Raw genomic sequence first — 18,793 nt, forward strand, 5'->3', positions numbered from 1 at the left:
AACCACCCTTCTGTAAGCATTACATGTATAGGGGACAAGAGAAAGGGACAGAGATGACCCTGGATGAGATAGAAAAACTGGGCATGAAATTAACATCCTTGGTTGTGTAGAAAAGTGGGTGACAGAGGAATTAACTCAAAAGCAACTAGACTGATATGCTGGCAGGTTTGCAGTTATGGGACTATTCAGCCAACCATGAGAATTTAAATTCCGTGGTCAGATCCATGGGTGAGGAAGATAATTTTAGCTGCCACAGTTTGAAAGGGATCTGTGTGGGTATCAGGGAAGCCAGAGGAAGGAAAGTTACATTCATTAAAATGAAAGATGATTATGGCACAGATTTGCAGTCAGTAAAGAGAGGAATGGTGGATCTTCAAAAAAGTTGGAAAGAACAAACAACAGACTTGGCCAAGCCCTAGATGTGTAGGCAGATAGAAAGGGGAGTGTATTATCATCTTCAAATTACAAGCCTGTGTGACGGAGAGGGCAATGGTGTTATGGAGGCCAATTTTAATAACATGAGTGAATTTAAATGTTTTTTAACTGAGTTATACTACTTAGTGATTTGAATACTTGTTAAACTTTATGCAAAGTTAACTCAGCAAATTGAGACCTTTTTTCCTCTTTGTAAATTGTGTAGACAGACGGACTTTTCCTGATTTTATATTAAAAATATCCTGTTGTCAGTGAACTGATTGCTTACAAATTGTTATCAACTATTTCCACATCCACCTAAAATGGATATTATTTAGTCACTAAAGCTCTTTCCAGCACTTGGATCAGCACTGGAGAGGGATTTGGGCACTTGCATGAGTCCCATTAACTTCCTTCCTTCCCCAGTGGATAGCCACAGTGCATGGGACCTACAGAACAGGCATAGAGACAATTTTGCATCACCTCCAGGGGAGCTCCTGGCCCTGCAGCAGCTGGGAGGTGGAGTAACAGTAGGAACAGTGCTTGGAATTGGCGTGGGGGGCAAACTTTAAACACTTTTACCAAAGCTGCTGTTCCCACATTATGGCAGGGTACGTCTACACTACAACGTTAATTCGAACTAACTTAGTTCGAATTAGTTAATTAGGGCTGTGCTTAAAGGGTCCCGACTCCCACCCCGGACAGACAGTTCTCAGGGGTGCCCCGCTTGCAAAGCAGTCCTGGCTTGGAGGGCCCGGAGTACCCACACTGGGCACATCACAGCACTCGGCCATCAGACCGGCTGCACTTGCCGCAGGCTGCCATCTGGGGAGAGAGGGCAATCGGGGGGCTGCAGGAGAGGTTTCACCCCAAAAGCCCGCAGAGCCAGCCCAGTCCTCCCCATTGGGGGCTCGTACCCCATTCCTCCCTCACCTCCTTCCACTTACCCTTCCCTAGCCCCTTTTCTTGATGTACAAAATAAAGGACAATTTTTTAAAAAATGGAATCTGTCTTTATTGAACAAAACTCAAGGAGACTGGGAAAAGGAGGTGGGAGAGGGGAATAGAGAGGCTGGGAGAGGGGAGGGCAACTACGATGATCAAGGGTTGGAAACAGTTCCCATATGAAGAGAGGCTAAAGAGACTGGGACTTTTCAGCTTAGAAAAGAGGAGACGGAGGGGGGACAGGATAGAAGTCTCTAAAAGCAGGAGTTGGATGGAGAGGATGCATACAGAAAAGTTCTTCATTAGTTCCCATAAAGAAGGACTAGAAGACACCAAAGGAAAGGAATGGGTAGCAGGCTTCAAATTAGTAACAGAAAGTTGTTCTTCACAAAGCAAAGAGTCAACCTGTGGAACTCCTTGCTGCAGGAGGCTGTGAAGGCTACAACTAGAACAGAGTTTAAAGGGAAGTGAGATCAAGTCATGGAGGTTGGGTCCATGGAGTGCTATTAGCCAGGGGGTAGGAGTGGTGTCCCTGCCCAAGGTTTGTGGAAGGCTGGAGAGGGATGGCACGAGACAAATGGCTTGGTCACTGTCTTCGGTCCATCCCCTCCAGGGTCCCTAGGGTTGGCTGCTGTCGGCAGACAGGCTACTGGGCTAGATGGACCTTTGGTCTGACCCAGGACGGCCATTGTCAGCTCAGGGCTCAGGGTCGGGGGTCTCAGTGGACCCCCTTGATTCTCTTGCACACCTGCTCCTGGGTGGCCAGGCTGGCAGCTCTCCTGCCCTAACCGGCCACTTTCCTGTGCCTAGTGTGGAGATCGTGGACGAGGTCCACGACGTCTGCACCAGCCCAGGCGGGTGCCCGCCTCTTGCGGTCCCGGGCAAGCTCCCGGGAGCCGCCAGCCTGGTCCCGGGAAGAGGGGGAGGGTTGGGGGGCATCGGGTGGGTGGCTCGATCCGTGCCAGGTGCAGGGTCTGCTAGCTGGGTGCTGGCAGGTTGCACCTGGCACGAGCACGGTAGCCAGCCCGTGCCCCTTTAAGGAGTCCGGGGCTGGGAGGGAGGCAGACGAGTTTCCCTGGTGTTGGCCAGAGTAGCCACCAGGGAAACCTGGGGAGGGCTAGCCTCCCACTAGTTCAAATTAAGGGTCTACACAGCCCTTAATTCGAACTAGTAAGTTCGAACTAAGCTTAAACCTCGTGGAATGAGGATTACCTAGTTCGAACTAAGCACTCCGTTAGTTCGAATTAAATTCGAACTAACGGAGCACTAGTGTAGCGCCTATGAAAGTTAGTTCGAACTAACATCCATTAGTTCGAACTAACTTTGTAGTGTAGACATACCCGCAGACCTCTTTCTGACCGTACTAATTATGGAGCAGTAGGATGAGCAAGACAGCATGGAAGGCTATATGGCTGAAGCAAACCATTATAAAAGCGGGTCTCTTCTGGTACAGGGGCCAGTGAGGCTGGGGCAGGTGGCTCCCCCCAACTTCTTCTGAAGGGTGTACCAGCCCCCTACATCAAAAACAGCCCATAACCACAACAAGTGTGACTGCAGAGCATACAAAGTAGTGTGAGTTGAATATTGCAGAACAATTATCCCCTTCCAACAGCTGTTATTCTGAGTTGCTGCTTAGCTTGATATGGTTCATCATCCATTTTCCTCACTCTTCACATGGCAGTTTGGGAAACAGTTGTGTATTATTTTTTGCCAGGCACTTTCCAGATATTCAAGAAGAGATTGTCTCTCTGAGAAGCAAATACTCTCAGGACAGACTGACATATAGCCAGGGCTTAAGAAAAGGGGAAACAGAAGAATTTGATTTAATACACAAACCAGCTGGATTTACTAAAGGCAGCACTACACTAAAGGATCTTTCAGAGGAAGTTAACTGCAAACAGGAGGAAAACCTATATAGATTTCATACAAGAGAATGAGTAGATGCTATTTGTGATTCATTATTAATCATTCATTTTTGCTTGGTTCAACACGCTAAATCCCACAGATCCAACAATATCCCTCAATTTATGACCAGTCATGTGGAATTAAATCTTTTGAGGGCAGTGGCAGAACTCTCAGATGACTTCGTTGGAGCTAGGAATCCATCTTGCTGTGAACAGTCAAAGTGAAAGATCTGTGAATGTCAAAGAGGTTGAAAACTGTTCACCTAAACTCTCTGGCAAACAATTCCTAACAAAAACATTGTGAGTAGATTCCAATTTCTGCCAGTTTCTGAAGAGAACAACTACATTCAGGCCTTCCGATGTGTGTGGGGGTGGAGGGCAGAGGGGCCAATTGCCTCATGATCCAGCGATTCTAAAGATCCCAGAGCTTTTGGCTGCTGCCACTGCTACTGCAGGAGCAGCAGCACCCAGAGCACTGTACCTTTTGAATGACAGGTAGAGCACTGCACAGCACTACATGCTCCAGACAGTCCTGAAGGCTTTGGGGAGCGGGCAACGTGGCATGCTCTAGGCAGTTCTGAGGGCTGGCTGCTGTGGTCCCACCGGAGATCTTCTGGAAGTGCAGAGCCAACCCCCATCCCCCTTGCCCAGGGGACCAGCATGGCTGTCAACTCCCCTGACTACATTAATTAGAATATTTGCAATGAATAATTCAGCCAGGTCTACTGATACAAACCACTTTATGCAGCCTGCTAGAGAGGGCCATAGTCTCTCTCTCACACACGCACATACGCACACACACACTGGGGGTATGTCTACACTACCCTCCTAGTTCGAACTAGGAAGCCTAGTGGTGTAGAAAGAACAATTCTTCCTTCTGACTCCCAAAGTACTCATGCTGTCTCATGTGGACAGTGATTTGTTGACAGGGCTAGTGACAGACCTCACCAGGCCCTGGGCAATGTGTGGGGAATGGGGGAGGCCACTCCAGGCATCTTGAAGGGGTAGGGCTAGGGACAGCCAGCCTTCAGCACTGACCAGACCAAATCACAACACCCCCAGCTCTGAGCACTATGCATCGCTCTGGTAACAATATAAAGGGCCTGGGGTTCTAGCAACTGCTGCTGCCACTGTAGCAGTGGTGGCAGTGGCAGCCAGGAGTCCAGGCCCTTTTAAATCATTGGAATCCAGGGCAACTGCCACCTCTCCTCCCTCGCCCCCCACCCCCTGCAACCACCACGCTTGGCTGCATCCCTGTTTGTAGATATTCAGCTGTCCTTTCAGGCTTAAGGCTCAGCTTATCTCATAACTAAAATCATATTTAGAACAATGCGTACCAGTCAGTAGATTTCATTTCATACTGTATCACTGCAGAACCTATGCTGGCTCCCATCATTAATTCAATTTCCCATCTCCTGATAGTGCCAGGACTCAGCAGTGTAATTCTTGCTCCTCTTCCTGACGTACCCACAATGTGTAACTGAGCTATGTCCATTTATACTAGCTGAAGATATGGCTAATCGTGAAAAGAAAGTAGACATATTATTCATGTGTTTTTCTATTTAAATGTGGTGCGGCCTCGTAGCTGTAACCATGGAGGTGGTAACATCTCTTTGTGGAACAGTGTATTAACACACGTCACTGAAAATGCCTATACTTAGTCTGAAAAAAATATGAAGAGGTATACATTGATAATGTAGCACCACATGGATTTGCACAGCTTGCTGTGTGGGTGCAGTGAGCTTGGAGGAGAACATTATTGTCTCTTAAAGGATATATTTTGGGGGAAATTGTGTAGAAATTGGTGTATTCCAAATGCAAAAAAAAAAATCTCTCCAACTGTACAATCTCTAGGGATATAAAAATGATTTACCAGTATCCAGATATTTTTTTCAGATTCATATATTCCCCAATGCTACTTTAGTTTGTCAAGCCATAAGCTGTGGCATGCTGTTTATACTGTGTAGTTTTATAGCTCTTTCCAGAGGACAATCTCACAATGTTATTCAAACTTTCTCGAAACACTAAACACTAGATTTACCTCTTCAGCTTCACTCGTGGAAACCCAGATTACAAACCTAGCATTTACAAATCCACCAGAAAGAATGGCTCAGTAATGTACTTTGTCTACTACAACTCAGATTTGCTGGGATGATCCAGGTATTAACTAAAACAGATGTTAAGGTGTTTACCTTCAGAAGCCACTCAGAAGATAGTCTAGCCTGAGCCCCTTCGCCCCACCAGGCCCAGTCCTGCCCCTGGTGAAGGCCAGGCCAGGCCACAGCTGCAGCATGCCAGGCCAGACTTGGCCCTGCTTCTGTCCTCCGGGGAAGGCTGGGCTATGGCGAGTAAAGCCTGGCTCTCCACATGGCTAGAGAAAACTGGGCTGGCAGTGGGTGGAGCTTAGCTCCAGGAGCGGGCGGGGGGGGGCTTTACCCACCCATGCCTACCCCATCCCGGGCATGCTATATATATAAACTTTGCTTGCATTTCATTTAAGAACTGCATGTTGTGTCCCTTGCAGCTGTGCCTTTCTTATTTTTAATAGATCTTTACTTCAAGCTTCCCTTCTTATCCTTCATTACTTCTTCCATCAAATCCACATAGTTTCCAGCTTCATGGCATATAGATGTTCAGAGGGTAACGGTTTACCGAGTGCTCAGCAATATTCAGTGACAACAGTGAGAGCCATTTAAATATCTGAAATGGCAGCATCGAAAGTTTCAGGGTGAGTAGATGCGAGTGAGACATTCCTGTCCTGGTCTATTAAAGCCAACCACTTGAAGGAAGTTGGTTTTGTTGTTGGTGTTGGTGGATACCAAAGGCTGGGTTCTCATTTCATTATAGCAGTGTCCATCAGAAATATCTCCACTTCAGCCAATGAATTGTAATGATGTCAGAATCTGACTGCTCATGGCTATTTGTGGTCAGTCTTCAGCACTCCATTGGTAGAATCAGTTTGAAGAAATGGAATCATTTGCACATACATTAAATGTGCACTCTCAGGCAAACCCCATCTGAATGTTGCAGACTACATATTTTAAACCCTTGCTCTTATTGCAACATATACCCCTCAATGTTACTGTTTTATATGCATATATATTTCAAATCTCTGTTTTGTTATGTTAATGCTTCTTAATTGCAAAGACTATTTGTGGTTAAAAGCACAAGTATTGATGGTATATAGGCACAAACTAATAAATCCTGAAACAGTTAGTCTTTGTAAAGCCAATAGGTCCAGATGTTTACTTCAGTTTTTCCATGGTGTTACCAACTGACATGTGTGGCTTTTCCAGATAGAAAAGGATAGAGAAGGCTAAGATGGAAAAGAAGTAGCTCACATAGCAATCAGAATTTTCAAAATGACAGTTATCTCACACTGAAAAATAGATACGTACTGATACACAGTAAAAGTGCATTTCAAACTGCACTTCAGCTATGAGAAAAGGGTTACATTTAATGAGGTATACAGAACCCATTGCAAGCTGAACATCTATTTTATCATCAGAATGGGGCCAAGGGCATTATACAGTTGTAATCACACTATTTCTCGAATACACTTTGACATGGAAAAACACTATTCTGCTAGAATGAAAGGCTATTTGTGCCACTAAGGGCCAGTTTGAAACTAAGACCATCAATTGTACTGATTTGTGTCAAATGTGTAGTGGATTAAATGACATGACTGTCCTCTTGAAACTTGCCCAGGGAATGAGCTCCTCTGGCAAGCTATTTGGACAAAGAGTAATTTAAATATTTGGGGAAAATGTTTCACACAAATATGCTAACAATCTCTTACTAATGACCTGATTCAAAGTGAAGTGCAGTAGGCAAAAGAGAGAAAATCAGTTTTACCCAGGATTGTTTTACTATTAGTCAATAGAAAAGAGATGATAATGCAGAATGTCAAAGGCGCAAGATAATATGGAAAGAAATCTTTTAAGGATGTACTGTGTGCTAGAAGTAGCTTTACTTCTTTCAGGCCTCAGGGTCCAGAGAAGCACTTAAGAACATGTTTAATTCTAGGTTACTAGGACTACTCTGGGTCAGATACTTAAAAAGAAAGTGAGAATAACTTTAAATTAAAGCACTACAATAAGATCTAATAAATATATCCAATCAAAGGCTTTTCGTGATACAAAGAATCAATGAATATTTGCAAGTCAATCAGCCTTGAGCTTGCTTGGCAAAATATACATATACCAATATGCTCGGGATCAAAGAACTAAAATAAATCTTTCAGGCTTAGGCAGATTATTATTGTTGTGATTAGATCGAAAGCATTAATGAGTCAAAAATATATTATTACCATAATGACATGAAAACTGGGTAAAAATTGCTGTTGATGTACACAAAAAACAGAAACTGACAAATAAAATGCTATTCTGTATTATAGATCATTGGTTCCTGTAGGAGTCACAGGGTCCCCGTCACCTTATTAGCTACTGTGTTACTTGATTACAAAGCTAGGAGAGTTTTGTTGCTGAAATCTGCCCCAATCTCTGTCACTAATTAGGACTAGTTGCAGACTGCAGATAAAACGGAGGCGGAGGAAAGTCTGCCTCCACAGATGAGTTCTCAAAGCTCCAGTATCATGTTTCCATGCCAACAAATACCATATAAAAGATATTAAAGTAACAGCATTTTGGAAGAGAAAGTGCTATTCATTTTAGTTCACCTGCCCTTTGGCAATATTGACATAAGATTGTTTATTTATGTGTGCATCAAAAAAAGTTTAAGAAAGCACAAAAGTTTCCAGCTTAACTAACAAAAGCTCTGTATATGCCATTCAGACACAGGGTATAAATTGCCTGGACTCCTAAGTCCTGAGACACTGAGGAGCCCAAGTCCCAATGGCTTTCCATGAGACACAGGCCATGGCCCAGATTTTTAAAGGTATTTAGGCATTGCTCCATTTAGTATTTCATGGCCTGATTGATTTAGGAGCCTAAGGTATGTCAACACTGCAAAAACAAAAACAACCACACGATGCTTGTCAGCAAGTCCCAGAGATAGGGTCACCTAGCTAGGGCTCGCACAGTTGGGCTAAAACCAGCAGTGTAGACATCACTAAAGGCTGTGAAATGTTTTGTATGCTGAGTGATATAATTAGGTTGACCTAACCCCCATGGTAAACACAGCTAGAGGGACGGAAGAACTCTCAGAGGTGGTATAACTACATCTCTAGAAAAAACCCTTCTGTCAGTGTATGAAGTGTCTACTCTACAGTGCTACAGCAGCAGAGCTGCAGCACCCTATCTATGCTGTAGTGTAGAGATACCCTCAGCCAACTATGAGCCTAAGTCTCATTAAAAATCAAGGCCTAAGTCACTAGCTGAGCAGAGAATGCCACGATATCTTTAAAAATCTCAGACTAGCAGCCTAAGTCCCTTTTGAAAATAAAACGTGTTTTTGAAACGTTAATCCAAGACCTTTCCACCAATGATACAGAAGAATTCATGTATTTAAGAACTTTAATTTACACATTAGTGGAGTTACTATTTCATAAAGCAGTCCTGTTACACTGTAGCTATGGACATGATCTGGTGATAACAAACTGTTATCTTGTGTACACATATACACATGAATATAGCATAGCATCAGTATTACCTAAATCAGTGATAGAAATGTAGCCGTGTTAGTCTGGTGTAGCTGAATCAAAAAACAGGATTATGTAGCAGTTTAAAGACTAACAAGATGGTTTATTAGGTGATGAGCTTTCGTGGGCCAGACCCACTTCCTCAGTCAGTGACTCCTAAACTGCAGGTCATGCACTCAAAGTGGTTTGTGATGCCATGACTGGCATAATAGTTGATGGCTCCCGGGGCCAAATCCCAAACCCTACTGCCCAGGGTCAAAACCAAAGCCCGAGCTCTACTGACCAGGGCCAAAGCTCAACAGCTTCAGTCCTGGACAGCAGAAGACAGGCCTCAGTTTCAGCTCTGGGTGCCCAGGCTCAGATTACAGGCTCTCTGCTTTGGGCTGAAACCTTGCACTTTGTGGGGGCTCAGGCTTTGGTCCCCCTCCTGGGGTCATGTAGTAATTTTTGTTGTCAGAAGGGGAATGTGATGAAGTGAAGTCTGAGTGAGGTAAGGACACATTTTCTTAAAATGTAACATGGTTTTAGAGTGCTCATGTAGCAAGATCATCTCCTCTAGAACCTGCTAGGGACAGCACTATGCCCAAAACGTTCACTGTCAATTTCTATTCCTCCAGTCCTTCCAAACCACAGTCAGAAGCTGTTCATCTAATGTGAGAGTGGCAATCATTACACTATATATTTACACACACACACACACACACACACACACACACACACACACACACACACAATTTTAGCTCCTGAAGTCTCTTCTGATGTTCTAAAGAAATTCATATCAACCCTCTAACGGAGCTGTTCTATTTAATAAACATCCCTTTGTTTCAAACAAGAACATTTCATTTCATTCCATCCCTACTGATTTTCAATGTGTCTTGCACACCTCTTGGATCATGGTACACTAACAAATAGCATGTACAGGCAGTCCCCGAGTTACGCGGATCCGACTTATGTCGGATCCGCAGTTACGAACAGGGCTTTTCTCGTCCCGGAGGACGGGAGCGGCGGGACGCCCAGATGCGCCGCGGTCCGCCGCCCCCATCCTCCGGGGCGAGAAAAGCTGCTCCCCATCTCCCTGGTCTTCAGGGAGACGGGGAGCAAAGCCTTGGAACACGCCCGCAGCGGGACAGCCCAGGTGCGCTTGAGCTGTCCCCCTGCGGGCGTGCTCCGTGGCTTTGCTCCCCGTCTCCTGACCAGCAGACCAGGGAGATGGGGAGCAAAGCCTCGGAGCACGCCCGCAGGGGACAGCTCAAGCGCGCCCGGGCTGTTCCGCTGCGGGCATGCTCCGCGGCTTTGCTCCCCATCTCCCTGGTCTGCTGGTCAGACCAGGGAGATGGGGAGCAAAGCCGCGGAGCATGCCAGCAGCGGGACAGCCGCGACGCGCCTGGACTGTCCCGCTGCCCGCGTGCTCTGCGGCTTTGCTCCGCGTCTCCCAGGTCAGCAGGGAGACGGGGAGCAAAGCCTTGGAGCACGCCTGCAGCGGGACAGCCCAGGCGCGCCGTGAAGGACTTGGGCGGTCCTGCCACCCCCGTCTCCCTGGTCTGCTGAGGGGGGGGGGAGCAGCTAGTGCCCCCCCCCCAGCAGACCAGGCTTTTCTTGCCTACCCCTGGGGTAGAGCAGCTGGGAGCTGCCGGGTTGGTCCCGCAGCGCTGCTCCGGACCAACCCGGCAGCACCCCAGCTGCTCTGCCCCAGGCATCCTGATTCAGCCACTGATGGTCAGTTTCAGCAGCGGCTGAATCAGGACGCCTAGGGCAGAGCAGCTGGGGTGCTCTTGGGTTGCTCCAGTAGCGCCAAGGAGCTGCGCTACTGGAGCAACCCAGCAGCACCCCAGCTGCTCTGCCCCAGGCGTCCCCAAGTCAGCTGCTGCTGAAACTGACCAGCGGCTGACTACAGGAAGCCCGAGGCAGAGTTGCTCTGCCCCAGGCTTCCTGGAATCAGCCGCTGATCAGTTTCAGCAGCAGCTGACTTGGGGACGCCTGGGGTTCTTAATTTGAATCTGTATGTAAGTCAGAACAGGCATCCAGATTCAGCCGCGGTTGAAACTGATCAGTTTCAGCAGCGGCTGACGCCAGTTCCGACTTACATACAGATTCAACTTAAGAACAAACTTACAGTCCCTATCTTGTACGTAACCCGGGGACTGCCTGTATTTGTAATTTGCCTCTGAAATTTATATATGTCATCTACTGTTTCTTCCTTAATGGCTTCACCTCTGTCTAGTTAGGTCTTTGTTTAACAACCCAGTACCATGGACTGGTCATAAGTGCCTTTACAATTTAATCTACCTTAACAAATGAATATGGCACATTTCATTCAGCTGAGACAAAAACAGTAATGCTCTCTTGTTTTGTATTCACATCAGACAGAAGTGAATAGACAAAAATGTGCTAGAAGTATAAACAGGCTTTTGCATTTATGAACTAAGTGCTACAGCTTCCAAGGTAGCTTATTAATTAGGTGTAAAGGAGTCAATAAACAGCCAGTGTGCCCCTCATTTCCAGGCCGAGCGTAGCAGCCTCTTCAACTCTTATAAACAGCTAATCTGAGCCTGAGGTATAGTTTCCCTTTCTCATGACTCAGTTCTCCAGCTGGGTTGCTTAGAATTCCAATCCCCTTCTAGGGTAATAAAAAGAATCCAACAAACACAGTCTGATGACCTTATGCCAAGTCCTCAGCCTCACCCTGAGCTAAGCAGTCCTTACCCCCGCCTTCAGTTAGGAGGATTTTATATCTTTTCCTTGGAGGCAGGCAGGGGGGGCCCAAGTCTTCCCTCTCCTCTGAGTTCCAAACTAGGACCCTGTAATAAGAAGCTATGGTTTGCTACTTCAGACTCCCTGCTAGGGTTGCTTACTTTGTGTACACATAAAACGAAACACCCTTGTCCCACCCCTCCTTCAAAACCTCACCTCTGCCCCATCTCTTTCCCATGCCCCTGCCACTGCGCACTCCTTCCCTCCTCCCTCTCTCACTTGTTTCCTCATCTTCACTCACTTGTTTACTCACTCATTTTCTGGGGCAGGAGGTTGGGTTTTGGGAAGGAGCGAGTGCTCTGGCGGGGGACAAAGATGAAGGGTTTAGGGTAAAGGAGGGGGTTGCAGATTTTTCTTCATAGGTGGGGGAAGGCATTGTCTTGTAAGTTTTCTAGCTTTTTAAACACATTGACCAGCTCTCACCTGGATTGCTGTGATCTCTTTTCCAGTTACTTTGCTTTTCATTTCTCCCTCTCTTTTCTTTCTAAAATGCTGTGGGACCCAGACCCGGACCCAGACCAGGCCCCAAATGGTAGATTTCTATGTGGGCTCTGATAAGATCAAATCAACATAGGTTTATTACTGGCAGGTGTTGAGTATCATAGTCAGTCTTTGGACTTACACAGGGCCCAGACAAAGCAACACACTCAATCTTTCTGCTCTAAAAAGGGAGAAAAATACAAAAGCTATGGGATAAAACAAAGGAAATATTGGAGTCCTATGCCAAGCCTACCTACCCCAGTCTTTGGCTAGAATCTGGGTACAGTTAAGCCTGCTTTTAGGGAGCTAGCTCAAGAGGTCCGACTCCTACTCCTAATAAGTCCCAACTGAGCTGCACTTTCCCCTATTTAACACCCCCTTCCAGACTTAACACCTCTCACCGGGGTAGCAGTTTGGTGATGATTGATCCCACTGGCTCTCAATAACCCCGTCTCAGTGATTATGGGGTTTATAAAACACATCACAGCACTTCTAGAGTCAGCTTCCCAAAACAACATTGACCATATCTATATCTTCAGAGAGACAAACATCGAGCCAGAAAGAGTGCTTGTACTGTCTTCCACCATCTAAGAATAAACCTCATTATATGATGTTTAGCTTGTTATTCAACCAAGTGACAAAATTATAGCAATATTACATTTAAAATTTAACTGGAGATGTTACATGCTTGCATATAACATAATCACCATAAAATTTCAGAATGGTAGAAGATCTGTGCCATCAGTACTTACACAGTCACCTTGACATGTGAACGAATATAAAAAAACAGATTGTGCTGTAAACTGTGGGGAGAAAAAGAAAAGGAATATGTAAGAAACGCAAATAATGCCCAAAAATAATTCAGACTTTTTCTAAGGGTTCCCTACAGCTCACTGTATGATCTTTGCAGCAATCAACTGAATGTTTTCACAAGAACATGATGTTCTTCCAAAATGAATGACAATCTTTTAACTTTTTTTCTTAAATATAAACCTAAAACTTAAATATAACAATGCAGTAAGTTAGGGTATGTCTACACTACCCCACTAGTTCGAACTAGCGGGGTAATGTAGGCATACCGCACTTGCAAATGAAGCCCGGGAAATTCAAATCCCGGGCTTCATTTGCAAGTACGGTATGCCTACATTACCCTCCTAGTTCGAACTAGGAGGGTAGTGTAGACATACCCTTGGAGAGAGACTAAATATAAATTATCACAGAGGCTTTAAAACAGGCCTCTTTGGACATGGATGATTAATAATAAATAGTTCATTTGTGTTCATTATACAGTACTCTTACCATTGTATATTTTGGCCATTGGCAACTTGACTATTCCATACAAGTTATGCTTTCCAACAGCAGCCATTTATGTCACAGTAAGGAAGTCAGTTGTATCCCTATTTTAGGAAAGAAACTCCACCTTTATAATTGCAATTGTTTTCCTCCTGTAATTGCAGTGACATGACTGCCGTTTGGGGTGGATTTACAATTAAACATACTGTGCCCTGACATGGAGCCCCCTCAACAACATGGGGCCTCCAGGGCTAGGTAGTCCAACACCAGTTCTGATCGCTCTGTGGGGAGAGAGCAGCCCCTCTGCAGAGAGGGCTGTGGGTTGGGCAGGAGAGCAGGGGGGCTCTCCTGCAGGCTGCAGCCTCAGGACAGCCAGCAGGAGGTGGCAAGCAACACAAACATGGGCTGGAAGGCTTCAGAGGAGCAAGGTGCAGCCGCTGAGCTGGCCGGAAAATAACAGTGCTCTGAAGTGGAAAAGCGTCGCTTCTCTCCAGCCAGCTGTACGGCTACCCAGGTCTCTGCTGAAGCTTCCCAGCCTGTGTTCATGCTGCTGGCCGCCTCCTGATGAGTGATGGCTGCCCACAGAGTGGAGAGTGGGGTTGGCCACAGTTGTCGACGGTGGGGGTGGGGGGGTTTGGAGGATGGAGAGCCCGCAAGCTGCACAGCCAGCAGGAAAAAGCCACACTTTGAAGCAGGAAACCACCACTCATCTCCAGCAGTTGACTGCATGGCTGTGCTGCCACCTCATCCTGAGTCCTCCAGCCCCTGTAATATTGTGCTACTATTGGCTACCACCTGGTGAGTGGCTGCTGCCCATGAGCAAGGAGGAGAGTGGCTTGGGGCTGGAGAGCCCCGGGCAAGGGGCAGTCAGGTGGCTGATGGAACTGTGTCCCCGCCACCTTCGGGTAGACACATTGACCAAATTTCTTCAGAGGAAGTTAGCTTTTATTTTTCCATTCATCTAAACATTTTATTTTGCACATTTTTCACATTAACTTAATGCAAATTCCAGCTTTCATCTAGACTAGAAGTTCTCAAACTGTTCTCCGAGAACTCCATTCAGGTGGACTGAGGAAAGGTTATTATTTTATTTTTAAATAAATTGCTCTTATCCAAAGAACTTTACAATAGTTAGCTCATGGTACAAACAAGATTTGGAAAGGTCATTAAGAGGTCCACCGAAACCCTCAGCAAGCAGTCAGTGAAAATAAGTTAGACTCCAAAAACAAGCAAGGTACTTCTCGTTACTTATAATATAGTACTTTATTTAATGTACTTATAACTTATCATATAGGAGGAGGATGAAGAAAAAAGAATGAAAAATGGGAGAGACAGGAAGAGTGAATGTTCTTTTTCTTGTCTGGGTCCCAGGGGGAATCCCAAAAATGAAAGTGAGGGGCCCCACTAACTCTAAATCTGCCACTGCTGCTGTCATGTAATTTAGCCACCATTTGACCTCCTGCCAGCACTCTCATCCCCTTCCAGCAGTTTTTGCTCTTATGAAAATAAGGGGGGGGGTGCTCATTGCTCTAAATGAGAGTGGTGAACACATGGTATTCCCACTTCACACCCACCAAATAATGTATAGGTTCCAAACTCATTCCTCTCCTCGGGTCTGGCTTAATGAACAAGGGAACAAACAATAAACTCCAGCCCAAATCTACTTTTTGGAGAATATTGGGGACAACTTCCATGTGCAAATGCTGGAGGAACCAACTAGGACTCATGATCCTCTTGAACTGCTGCTCACAAACATGGTGGAATTAGAACATGGGGAAGTAGAAGCAGGTGGCAACCTGGGCAACAGTGACCACGAGATGGTTGAGTTCAGGATCCTGACCAAAGGAACAAAGGAGAGCAGCAGATTATGGATCTTACGGTGGGTCTACACTGCACTGTTTTTCTGGAATAACAAAACTACACTATGCAATTGTGTTATTTCAACAGAAAGTTGAAATAATGGATGGCTTTTTCTGACTGTGGTAAACGTCATTCCGCAAGAAATAAGCCCTTTTCCTAAAAAGCTTTTTTGGAAGAGGGTATGTGTAGATACTCCACTGCTGCTATGTGGAAATAACTCCTTACCAGGGCCATTCTAAAGTTATTCCTCCCCAGTGCCTGCTGGGGCTCTAAGTCAAGATAGCGCATCCACATTAGGGGAACCTGTCCCAGACTAATTTTGAGGCTTCCCTATAGTGTGGATGCTCTATTTCATAATAAGCTTTTCCAGAAGATATATTCTAAAAGAAGCTTGTAGTGTTGATGTACCCTCAGAATATAGAAAAGCAGACTTTGATTCCCTCAGGGACCTGATGGGCAGGACCCTCTAAAAGGCTAGTATAAGGGGGAAAGAAGTCCAGGAGAGCTATCTGTATTTTAAAGAAACGTTATTGAGAACACAGGAACAAACCATCCCACTGTACTGAAAGAATAGCAAATATGGCAGAAGACAGCTTGGCTTAACAGAGATGTTTTCAGTGAGCTTAAACGCAAAAAGGAAATTTACGAGAAGTAGAAACTTGGACAGATGACGAGGAAATGTATAAAAATATTGTTTGAGCAGATAGGGGTGTAATCAGGAAGGCCAAAGAGCAACTGGAATTCAAGCTAGCAAGAGGTGTAAAGGATAATAAGAGGGGTTTCTACAAGTGTGTTAGCAAGAAGAAGGTGGTCAGGGAAAGTGTGAGCCCCTTCGGGAATGGGGAAGGCCACATAGTAACTCTGGAAAAAGCTGAAATACTCAAAGCTTTTTTTTTTTGACTGGTCTTCAGAGCCAAAAATTCAGTTCTCAGACTGCTGCACTGGGCAGCACAATACGAGGAGGAGGTGGGCATCCCTCAGTGGTGAAAGTACAAGTTAAGGACTATTTAGAAAAGCTGGACACACACAGATCTCTGAGGATGAATCTAATATATCCAAGGGTGCTGAAATGGTTGGAAGATGTGATTGCAGAGCCATCTTTGAAAATTCATGGTGATCGGAGAGGTCCCTGATAATCAGGAGAAAAGCTTTCCTTCTAGTTTTTTATATAGAAAGAGTAGCCCTTTGTCACCTTAAAGACTAACAAGTATATAAAGATGTATATAGTGTATCATGAGCTTTTGTGGGCAAAACCCACTTCCTTAGGAAGGTGTAACAGCATCTCAGATAGTCAGATCTGGAAAAATCTGGCCCTCACATCGGGTCTCATCCCATTTAAACACTAAAGCACAGAGTTTTATATCCCTTATGAAACAGATTTAAATCATTTCAATCAATTCGATTCTTCATCTATAACAAATGGTAATGTATGAGTACCTCCATTCATGTTGTGTCCTTACTGAAGCCAGACAGAGAGTCAATGCAAATTTGGGTGTAAATGTCTTTCAAGGGAATTCCTTACCTATATCATTTTTATATATTTCATCCTTTCCTTCTTCATTAGTCAAAAATGTTCTACCTTTCTCATATATCATCTTGATGACTATCCACCAGTTATTTTCTAGTCATTCTGTTGTACTTTTTTACACTGTCCATGACATTCTGTGTTGATGCCTATTTTTAATACAATACTATACCCTGCAGACAGTTCTTGGGTTTGTAAACTGGGATATAAACCTGAGCACGTCTCCCTAGGGATTAAATGAGTTTGTTCCAAGATGCTCATATTTTACATCTGTTGCTCAAGATTATTATGCATTTCTAAATGACCTATTTCTTCACTTCAATGAGAAGTTTGCCTGAGTAGTGTTGCAATAACTCAGCTTACAAACATAGCCCAATTTTTAAATTAAGTGTAAACTATGAGAGAAAGTTCATAAAATGTCTCAATAAGCTACAAGAAGAAATGTGGATGACACACAGGAGGCATAATGCCCTGCTCTTATAATTCAAGGACTTATTAAGATCATGCCTGTTAAACAAGAGAAGGGTAGAACCAGAAATCCATGAACCAAAATCAGTGTGTCAGAAATCAAGCCTTATTGAGGGACAAAATAATGAGGGACTGGATCCTCAAGAGATTTTCAGAAGAAAATGAGTGGAGAGGAAGCAAAGGGGAAATCATTGCTGACTGAAAAAAGGGGCAGAAACAGACTGTAGGATCCACTGCGACGTTATTGGGTCTTCATTGTCCTGATCCTGCACCATACTCTGACCAATCTGGGCCTAGAGAGAGAGCCATGAAACATCATCATTTCGGTTATCTCCATCTGCACCCACCTACCACATAAGAGATGAGTCTGAAACACACAAGTGTCTTTTTCCTTCCCCACACTATTTCTTTCCTTTTCTATCTTTCTCCTTTTGGCTTCACAAACAAGACAGTTTTGCCTTCTGTCTAATAACTTAGGTGGCCAAAACTGTCTTGTTTGAGATACTACTGTAAATCTGTGACCCAATAGGCAGCTAAATGTCACTGCAAACATCCGTGTTTGGCTTGATTTCTGGACTCAGAAAATGGCTGAATCAGGGGGTACGTCTAGACTACAGGGTTTTGTCGACAAAGCTTCTGTCGACAAAGAGCGTCTAGACTACATTCAGTTCTGTCGACAAAGCAAGCTGCTTTGTCGACAAAACCCTGTAGTCTAGACACAACCCTAGATGCAATAACACCTTCTGTCGACAGAACTCTGTCGACAAAAGGCGTTATGCCTTGTAAAATGAGGTTTACCAGCGTCGACAGAACTCAGCAGTAGTGTAGACGCAGGTGTAGTTTTGTCGACAAAAGTCCACTTTTGTCGACAAAACTCTGTAGTCTAGACACACCAAGGCTTACAACAGTAACTTCAGCCATTCAAACTAAGATTTCCTCTTTTCCTGAAAAAGGACATCTATTACCGTCTGTAATTCCATCTAAGAAACTATCAAACAAGGGGTGTTTTTCTTTTCCTTTTCAGCTACAGTAACAGAGAACAAGTGCTGTTGAAATGGAAGCCTTACTTAATCCTTAATACTTCAGCTATTTTTCCTTCTTTGATAAAAGGTTGAAATAATTAATGGTGTACCAAGGCAGGCTGAGGTCTTTGTATTCCAAACCCCTAACCTGGTTTAAAACTGTTTAATGTTGAACAGTAGCAAGGTCATTTTAACACATTTGACACTTTGCCTATGTCTAGACTACATTCCTCTTTTGAAAGAGGAATGTAAATGAAGCAAATCGAAAGTGCAAATGCAATGCGGCTTTAAATATCCTGCACTTCATTTGCATATTCGTGTCTGAGCGCTTTTTTCGAAAAAGGGGTTTTCAAAAGCGAAAGTGCAGTCTAGATGGGGTTCTTTTGGGGGAAAAAACCCTTTTTCGAAAGACTCCGTACTCCTGAAAAACTGAGTACGGATTCTTTCGAAAAAGGGTATTTTTCTGAAAGAACCCCATCTAGACCATTTTCACTTTTGAAAAACCCTTTTTTGAAAAAGCTCTCGGATGCGAA

This window comes from Pelodiscus sinensis, chromosome 3 (assembly GCF_052426305.1).
Source record: "Pelodiscus sinensis isolate ZL-2025 chromosome 3, ASM5242630v1, whole genome shotgun sequence".
Classification (NCBI taxonomy): domain Eukaryota; kingdom Metazoa; phylum Chordata; order Testudines; family Trionychidae; genus Pelodiscus; species Pelodiscus sinensis.